The 10,528-nt window shown below is 35.3% G+C and overlaps 1 protein-coding gene across 3 annotated transcripts in view; it reads right to left on the bottom strand.

Annotated features, from left to right (window-relative positions):
- The window catches only part of LOC107673091 (transcriptional enhancer factor TEF-5-like), a 35,805-nt gene extending 25,855 nt beyond the window's left edge, over positions 1-9,950 (bottom strand). For all 3 annotated transcript variants that reach the window (XM_016466558.1, XM_016466549.1, XM_016466566.1), the window contains exon 1: positions 9,796-9,950. The gene's annotated coding sequence lies outside the window, so the exon portion shown is untranslated. The remainder of the gene's footprint in view (positions 1-9,795) is intronic.
- Between the last annotated feature and the right edge of the window lie 578 nt (positions 9,951-10,528).

Raw genomic sequence — 10,528 nt, 5'->3', positions numbered from 1 at the left:
CCAATAATTTTCTCCTATTAAATTCGGATAAGACAGAGATATTACTTATTGGACCAAAAAGCAGTACACTGAATCTCTTGTATTACTATTTGCAACTAGACGGATGTACTGTTATATTAGACAGCAACTTGTCTTTTGAAAATCATGTTTCCGAGGGTGCTTTCCCATTTGGGGAAATTTCTTTTCATTTCTTCCAGTCTCCCTGCCCCCGCTGGATTGTGTATTTTGTTTTTATTCTTAATCACGGTACTTTTCACCAAATTTCACCAAAATGTTGCTGTGATCGCACCTTAATATAAAAAGATCCTGCTGTAAAATCATTATAAAAATGAACATCTTACACTCTTTTGGTGAAATGACCACACATGACTTTAGTCATATCAGTGAAAATGGACAGGAAAAGAATCAAATTTTAATTACAAAACTGGACTAAATACTAGTTCACACAAAGGATGATAAAGATATATATACAGGGCTCGCAAAATCGCTAGCCCGACATCCAGGGGCTATTGTGTTTTCCAGTCGGGCTACCAAAATGTATCACCACTCTGCCCATCTTAAATGCAGATCTCCCGCGGGTCCTTTATTATTACTTGCCTATAAGGCCCTTAATGGGTTAGCTTCTGCGTACCTAACTCAGGGCTCGCAAAATCGCTAGCCCGACATCCAGGGGCTATTGTGTTTTCCAGTCGGGCTACCAAAATGTATAATAATTGCTGTTAATAGTGTTCATCGTTTGTTTGATTACGTCTTTAATTCATTTTTCCGTACATTTCTGCCATATGTACATTAACTGACAGCCACCACTGATAAGCTACCACTAAATATTGTAGAAACTTAACTTGCTGTAAAGTTGCTTTGCAACGATTTGTATCGTGAAAAGCGCTATACAAATAACCTTGAATTTAATTGAATTGTACTCCCTAAAAAAGTAACTAATTGTTACTTTGTTACTGTTTATGGAAAGTAATACGTTACATTATTTTTGCATTACTCAACATGGAAACAAGAGAGGTCTCAATCAATAAATAGAAAACAAAGTAACTTGTTGCAAATTTAAAAATAATGCGTTAGTTTACTAGTTACTTGAAAGAAGTAATCTGATTACATAATTCAAGTTACTCGTAATGCGTTACCCCCAACACTGTTGATAATGTACATTGTAATGTATTATATCTTCATAAATATTTTCAAATTCAAAAGGTGTAACAATGTGTAGATAAGCACTATAACGTATTATAACTGTGGTTACTATTATTCATGAGATCATACAATGAATTATAAGGTGCATTAAAGGACATAATTAATGCATTAAAATTACTTTAATAAAGCATTACATATAAAGGCTTTAAGTGTTCCCGAAATTTCAAGAGAACAGCATTTATATTAAATGTAAAACTTTTATAACATTATAAATGTCTTTACTGTCATTTTTTATCAATTTAATGTGCCTTTCCTCAATAAAAGTATGAAACAAACAAACAAACAAAAATCTTTACCAACCCCAGTTTTTTGAATGGTAGTCTATATAGAATTTGTGATCCACAATAACTGCCCCTAATTAAAGCTGGAGTTAATTTCTCTAAAATCAAACATACAGGCATTAATCTTAAAGAAAATTACCATTTGTGCCTTCATTCTTTAAAGAAGTCACTGAGGCCATATGCAAAATTAATCTGAAAAACAGAGTAAACTAATAAGAACTACCCACAATGCATTTTTGTGGCTATGGATTTGGTGAACTCTCTGTCCTCGGCATTCAAACATACTGCAACTTTCTCCAAGACATAAATGTTTTTCAATAGATTTATCACTGCTAAGCTATATCTACATTTGGGGTTAATAAATAGTGAAAAAACATCATTCAAAATTTCCCTGATATATTTTCCTAGTCCAAATCCATTAAAACTATGTCGGCGTAGTCTAAAATATTTACAGAATATTTAGTTGAGGAATTTAAAGATCCATCCCAACCAGTGACTCTAATAACCATAATATGGCAAATATGCAAGAAAAACCACAAAAACAAAAACACTGGACTTCAGAAACAGCACGAGTGGAGCTAAAGCGGTTATCGTAAATAGGTACTAGAGGACCACTGGTATGGACCTACAGAGAGAGAAGGGCTGACATTCCAGACATGCCCTTATTAAGAAAGCCACAGTGTCGCTAACACACGCTCTGACCATCTCTCTCTCTCTCTCTCTGGAGATCTGTTGTGTCACCCGCACCTCCGTCCTTCCCCTCCCGTCCTCTTCTCTCCTTCCCTCTCGCTTACGAGCACCCCAGTCCAAAAAAGGCCTGAAGAACAGGGAAATCAAAGGGGGTGGGAGTGGGAGTGTGGGTTGCCTGACCAATTTAGGCATCCACTAAGGCTCAGGAAACACACAGAGCTCTCCCCAAGGACAATACTGCTGTTTTAGGTGTGCTGGGTTCATAACACAGCACTCCCGCAAGCCAATGCTATCTGGAAATAAACATCAAGACCTGGATAACATGCTAGTTTCGAGGGCCAAAAAACCACATAAATAAATCACTGCACCAGCGAACAGCTTTATTAAATATTAGCTGAACCTGGACCTGAACTGAACCTGGAATCACACAGATTATTAAAGCTAAACATGAGTAATTCTGTCATTGGTCTTTCTGTTAAGGCATTGAATTGTTGCGCGCTTATGTTTGGGTATTTGTGTGTAGTGCGGATGAGTAAATATTGACCTTGGTTTCAAGCATGTTGCCTTATCTGTGAGCAGACATCATGAAAATATCACCTGCCGACACCAGCAGTGCTTGGCCTCTGAAGAGACATCAGGTTACAGAATCAAGTGACAAACCCACATTGTGTTATTATCAACACTTTGACGGAAATTTATTTGATCAAATTTGAAGAGACTTCTTGTTTGTGCTGAATGAATCTCAAGAAACCTCAAGAATGAAAGTCGGCTTCATATATTCACCCTAAAATCAATAAGAAAAAAAATAGCATTGATATAACCTTCATACAAATCAATTACTATAGTTATTTGCATTATTGTAATACAAAAAAATATATATAATTGTATTAAATTATTTTATATTGTAGATATACACTACTGTTCAAAACTTTGGAGTCAGTAAGATTTTATTTTATTTTTTAAGAAATTAATTATTTTATTCACCAAAGATGCATTCGACTGATCAGAAGTGACAGTAAAGACTTTAATAATGTTACAAAAGATTTATACCATATGAATGCTCTTCTTTTGAACCATCAAAGAATCTTGAAATAAATGTATCCCAGTTTCCACAAAAATATTAAGCAGCACAACTGTTTTCAACATCGATAATAATAATAAATCAGTATATTAGAATGATTTCTGAAGGATCATGTGACACTGAAGACTGGAGTAATGATGCTGAAAATTCAGCTTTACCATCACAGAAATAAATTATATTTTACAATATATTCATATAGAAAAAAAAAACATTTAAAAAGCTTACTGACCCTAAACATTTATGAGAGCAACACTTGACAAGGGCAAGACATTCTGGCATATTCGGAGCTAATCTGGTGCTGCTAGGTGGATAAATAACTATTATTTTATAGCGATTCACAAATTCAGTCTCAGTTTATCTGACAGGGGCTAAGCAGCACAGACGAGAGGCAGTTCTTGGAAAAACAGCTGCAATGCTTGTCAACAGGGAAAAGGCCTCATCACACACACACACACACCCTTTCACTAAGAACAACAGGGCAACAAGTAGATGAGCAGCTGCTGCCCTAGATCGGATTACAGATAAGGACAGCATTTTAAGGCATAAGTTACGCTGAACTCACTGATGGTTTAATGGGTCATTAAGAGAATACATTGATCTAAATGCTGTTTTGACATCAGTTTAAAAGCGTTTTATTTCACCGGGTAACTTGACAACATCCTGCTAACACTGCCCAACATAGAGAAGTGCTTTGCCTGTTGTAGAGTATGATCTTCAAAAAATGACTAAACCAAAATATCGAGGCTTTGAAGAAATACCTTAAAAAACATCTCCTAAAATCTTTCAGGAACACATTTGTGTCTAATCTGCACAGCATTCAAATATATTAATCAAATCTTCCAGGATAACCGAGTAAGCAGGACGGCTACAACACTGACACGTCCAGAGAGCTGGCAGCCACGCAAAAAGCACTTTATGTATGGTAGGTGAAAGACTCTACATTGGACGCACAAAAGAGACAAAGACATGTTAAAAAGAGACAAGACTGAAGCGTCTCTCTCTTCCTTCCATGGAACCAACCCATGTCAAACCTGAACAACCTGCTACTGCAGTTTAAGAGAATTCCAACACCCCCTTCAAGGAGCATCATTTAAATTGACTGCATTTCTTCTCTTACTTACGAAAAGCCGGAGGCCAAGTATTATTTTCTTGCCTTCTCTGTTTTGTTTTTTTTTGTCAACGTAAAAAAAATAAATAGTTGCTTTCTTGTGATCCTGACATAAACCCAAATAGTTATTTAACAGCAGCACTAATTCAAGTGTACCTTAGCCTTGGGAGTGCCATACTTTTGCTGTAGATTGATATCAACCGTAAAATACACAAATCATCATGAAGCTACTCGGTTCAGAATAAATAAAGCAGTAATTGATGTCATCAAATGACATTAGCCCACATGTAAAAGTCAGCAGCTATGGCGAATAAAAATCATAAACATGACACGTAAAAACATCAATAAGTTGTTGTATATATAAACTTATGTCTAATTTTATTTCAAACAGATGAGGAAAATAATGTGGGTTGAATCCAAGAAGCTAAAAGAATTTTAGAATTGTTGTCTGAGATGTCCGTCAATTGAAGGCACACCGCTCACGCTTCTGTATTGACAACTCTGTTGCTAGGCAGACACAAATAAAACATCTGTCTGTGATTGATATGATTTTATTGTTATTTTTGTCACAATGAACGCCCATTATATTTTGTTCTAGCAGGTAACATTTTGGAAAGGAAACCTCAGAACTTAGAAACAGGAATGAAATTATACAGCTTTTGCTCATAACAAACTGAAATGAAAAACAATTCATTATTATTATTATTATTCATTACTAGTTGTTTTCAGGTAAAAAGAAAAATTAATGTTTTTGACATAACAAAAACAATTTTGTTATGTCAAGATCAAAAGAAAATTGTCATGATCCTGAGAGGAAAAAAGTCACATGAGTCAAAATGTAAAAACATTTTAAGAATTGTTTTTTTTTGTATAAATTTGCCACTTTGTGTATTCATACAAAATTGCCACCTCGTAAAGTAGTTGTCTCATGAGATTGGGTTGAATTTGTTTTTTCTCTGTCAAGCAAAGGACAGGGTCTAAACTGAAAGAAATTGAGGTCTTTATTTTTATTTATTTTTTGCAATTCTAATATGGATAGTGGTGAGAAAATAAAATATATAGCAACAAAGGGGTGAATAGGAATGTTGCAAGCTGGATTTGAACTCCCATTCCTCACATGAGAACCAAGGCTCAATATGTCACAGAAATTACTACCAGGTATCTTTTTGAATAAGAATAGTGCTAAAACACTAGTGAAAGCTCTGACAGAATCCATCTGGAATGGTGTGTAAAGAGCAAAGACACTACAATTAATTTAATTTCTAAAATCACAACTGAACCTTTCTCTTACCAATTATCATCGGCCAATGGATGCCTAAAGTATGGGACATAAACCTAGTCCCAGACTAAAATGCATGTTTGAGCTGTCTCAACTGAAAATATCTTGCTCTGACATATCTTAAAATATGTCAGTGTCATTGTTCTGTGTCAAGATGCACACCTGTAATGTTTTCTTCTAAGGCATTTTTGTAAAAGTTGCTTCAATATCTTAATTTAACTAAGGTATAGTCCTGGCTTAAGCTAAGCCCAGTTTGTGAAACCGGGCCTAAATGTTACGATTTACTCAACTTTCGCATGTACGGCAGAGCATCACTTTCACAAATTCTTGCCTTTCACTTGTGTTCTCTGATGTAATCCCTAGTATGTGGCCCCAAAACCATCGACAGGCTTAGTCTTACAGTGCATGTTTACATTTGATTCATCATGATCTCCAATGGGGCTTTTTCTCACAGTCCCAGATGCCTACTCTCTATCACTCAATTTCCTCTCCAGACATTCATACACCCTAGATCCTGACCAACATGCTTGTGGTTGCTAACATGTGGCCCACGTAACATATGTAGCCATTCCACAGCATATCAATTCACCTGGCTTCTCGCCGTCGAAAGCCAATGAAAACAGTGAAATCACCACTCATAAATCACTGATTTGGAACATTTTACATAAACACAAACTCCACAAACCGCAAGAACAGTGGAAAACTTGACTCGTCTGAATTCAACAGCGTTCTTCGCTAGCATTGCTAACCTAACATGGTGATACTCTAATAAGCATAACAATATGTAGTACAAATAAATTACACAGTCAATGCTGAATTGCACTAAATAATTTTTATTGATAATTTTCACTACTGAATTAATTCTAAATATACAGTATTTGTAATCAACAATTATCAGAAATTGGATGTCCGCCATATTGAATATTTTTGTCACAATGCTTTCTGAGATTGCCTTCTGTGTGAAGAACATGTGATGCTGCTTTAGAGTTTGGCTTGACAGGTAGCATAATTAATTTTCATATTTTAAGGACTAGGCCTATGTTCACCTATAGGTCTACAGTTCATAAAAACAAAATAATAATAATAAAAAAAATCAGTCAACATTTTCTTACTCTCATGTTGTTCCAAACCTATAAGACTTCATCTTGGGAACCCAAATAACAATAATTTGAATATTTTAAATGCACATAAATAGAGCTTATCAAACGTGGTAAACAGCTCAATCAAACTTTCTTAACACGCAATGACCAATGAGGGTTGTATTCGCAAGTCAAGCGAGCATCCGAGTTTACCATATTTGATAAGCTCCATGTATGTGCACGGATCAATTGTTATATATGAGTAAAAGCCCAAATTAAATTTGTTCCTTAAAGTGATTGTGTCTCTTCAGAATACTTGGATTCAACTGCTTAATTCATATGGATTACTTTCATGATGGCTTTGTGAACTTTTTGAAGCATGAAAGTTTTGGTTTTCTGAAATTTCAATGGATGGACAAAAACGTTGAAAGAATATATTAATAATATATGAATAATTCATTTGTGTTTTGAAGATGAGTGAAAGTATTGTGGGTTTGGAATGACACGATGGCAAGTAAATGATGACAGACTTTTCATTTTCGGGTAAGCTATCGCTTTAAAACGCTGTATAGTATTTTAGAACAAAGCATCAGTCTCTATATCTGCCAGTGGGCACCTTCAAAAATGCCCTCTGAATAGACCTTTAGCCAGAAAACTGAACTTGAATTCTTCCATATGGCTAAGAAAACAATGCAGTTATACGCCGCATGTGGAAAGAATCCGTCACACATGTCTAAGTCCAAACTAAAACGACTAACACCGGATGATCAACAGGAAATTTATGCAACGAGTGACAATTTTGAAGTCTGGATTTACAGACGCACCACACCTGACCTCCACGCCCCAGGTGCTGAGACGCACAAAAACGGGTCAACCCTAAAATCTAGCCCTAAGGACGACAGAACTACTCGTGTAGATCAGTAAGTCATCATTCCTCACACAGAGTGCGGGGTCTGAAGCACAAAGAACCTACTGCAGTGCTATTTAAAGCAGTGAGCTCACCAAACACACTTGTCATGTTTTGCAGGCCCTCTTGAAGCTTCACAGCCAGTGTTGAGAAAATCCCCAATCTTATGTTCACAGAGAAATCAAAATACAATGTAAATCTGAAAACATTCTATATTCTATTGTTTGTTTATTGTTTGCACGTTAAAGAATTTAGTGGCTGATCATTGAATATTCTATTGGGATAAAGTCAAATGGGGAGCATTTAGAGAAGAGTACTTCAACAAGTGTTCTGAAGGAAACATCTGGAGTAATTTGTTTTTTCTTGGCACCACTGTTACAGTCTGTCACATTTGTTACATGAAATTCTCCTCTGATTGCTCACCGTAACCTTACATGTCCTGAAAAACCTGTTCAATCTCTGCACGGCGAAACTGAGGGGGCGCGTTGATCTGACACGTGTGATGACTGAACCAAGATGCACGAGATCTGAAATGAATTAAAAGACTGCTTCTGATGAATGGGATTATTACACTCCCTCTGACAGCTGTAACTGAATCATACTGATCATTTTACGCACAACGCTGGCCATTATAATTCAAGACAGAAAAAACACTAAGCAGTTTAATTTACACTGTAAAAAAAATCAGCTGCGGTTGCCGGAATTTTACTGTAAAAATACGGTAGCAACGTTTTAGGTTTTACGGTTGTAACTTAAATTTACAGTTAAATACCGTAATTTCATTAACTGATATAATGTTAATATACCAACCTATTGAAGTACTGAAATCTGTTTTGTACCTTTGTAATACACTGATAAGCACCAAATGCAGGTGGTGATGAGAAAGTCACATGATGAACCAAAGCCCATCACAAGCAGCTTTTAAATAATAACATATATAGAAGGTGCACAGTGTCATTCACACAAACACCAAACACCATCATGGTAACACACATGAAACTGAAATAATGCAATAAACATTCATTTAACAACACTAGGTGTAACACACAACCCTAATATACAAAAGTGATAATAAAAAACTAAGAAGAAACAGTTATTTCAACAAAAAAACATCACATTTGAAATGTAACTCAGGGAATTCTGGGAATGTCAATTTACAGTTATTCACTGTAAACTATACGGTCTTTTTCCACTTCCAAAAACGGTCTACTACCGTAAAATTAATGTCCAATACATGTAATGTCCAATACAGCTTTTCACCGTATATAGTAGGGGAATTTACCATTAACCATTTAACAGGTTTTTACTGTAGCATTTTTACAGTCTTTTACCGTTAAATTCACGGTCATTTTTTACAGTGTAGTCATGAATAGGCTGGGTTTTATGAGTTATTTTTACAGGCTTAAAGCTAATTAGCCTACATAAAAAAACAAAGACGCTGCCAATATTACATGAATTCTTAACAATCTTTTTTTTCTTGACACACATTTATACACTTTCAACTTTTTAGAGCATGATTTAAACTTCTTGAAGTTTATTCTAGAATCATAAACTGTGGTTTTAAATGCTTTTATGGATTACACATCATAGAGTTGCCCTGTTTTTAATAACTAAATGAAACATAATTATGCATTTGAAGACAAAATGGTTTTGGACAGCTTAGATCAAGTCGTGTAGAATGGAATGATTTCCATTTATTTACAAAGATCTAGGTACATTTTTACTTTTGATAATTCTATTACATATTATATATTAATTACATATATTAAAACATAAAAAAAAACGACCATATATTAAATTCATATATTGACGGTACACACATACTTGTCAGTTTAGTTAAAAATTATTATTTGTTCTCCATTAGAAAATATTTGTAGATAAGCAATGAAACCATAATTAAATGTGATTAAAATCATTTGCTCCACTTGAATTAGTAGTAGGCTACAAACTTTCTCATACTCATATAGTATTCATATTCCACTGGTGCAAGTTTGTATTGAAATATCAGCAATAAGTTTACATCTGTAAAGCCAGGTGTGTGAGTGTGCGATGCAGCATCAATGAAGCAGCTCCGAAAAAATGCCAAAAATGAGAATTATGTAAAAACTGCAGCGCGAGCGCAATGACCGCAAGAGACAAAGGCGCGCAATAAGAGTTTTGCACTTACCTTAAAAGCAAACCTCTGCTCTACAGTGGGCAAAAAGGGAATTCAGGCTTTATCTTATGAGCTCATTTACAAATGCAAACCACGCTGATGTTTTTGAAGAAATATTTCTCCTGATTTGACAGTAAACCTGGAATGTGAAGTATGGCTTCGGTATGAAATCACGGCGAACCCGAGCGGAGCGCTGGAGGAGGAGTCATGAAGGAGGAGGGCGTCAAATCTCCACCCCACTCCAACTTCACGAGCAAATCTCACGCGTGGGGATCAGTTGAGATGCGCTCATTGGCTATGTAGACTGCATTTTTGGGTATGACTGGTACTTTCCTAACTGACTCTAACTGGGCATCATAAAAGTGATAAATAAGTAAGTAAATAAATAAATAGCACGTTTTATTTGGCTTCATTTCTTTTAGGCTCCACTTATAGCCTAATTCATGGATTAATTATCCAACTTGATAAACGCAATATTATATATATATATATTTATTTTTTTTATTTTTTATTTTTTTTTATTTATTTATTTTTATTTTTTTTACAGTAGCTTTGAAATGCATAATGCTCAAAGGAAGAATGTCAGACTCGTGTATTTGGCCACAGTTGAAGAATGCACATGTAGAAAAAAATGTACATTGTCACTTTATATTATAAAATTAATAGTGGAGAGGACGTGTTGAGGACTAAACATATTCAAACAAGTGAGAAGGCCCATGCAAGTGTGTGAATTCTCACAGCAGTC

Source organism: Sinocyclocheilus anshuiensis, unplaced genomic scaffold (genome assembly GCF_001515605.1).
Source record: "Sinocyclocheilus anshuiensis isolate Anshui unplaced genomic scaffold, SAMN03320099.WGS_v1.1 scaffold453, whole genome shotgun sequence".
NCBI lineage: Eukaryota > Metazoa > Chordata > Actinopteri > Cypriniformes > Cyprinidae > Sinocyclocheilus > Sinocyclocheilus anshuiensis.
This window is presented reverse-complemented; position numbering and strand designations above follow the sequence as displayed.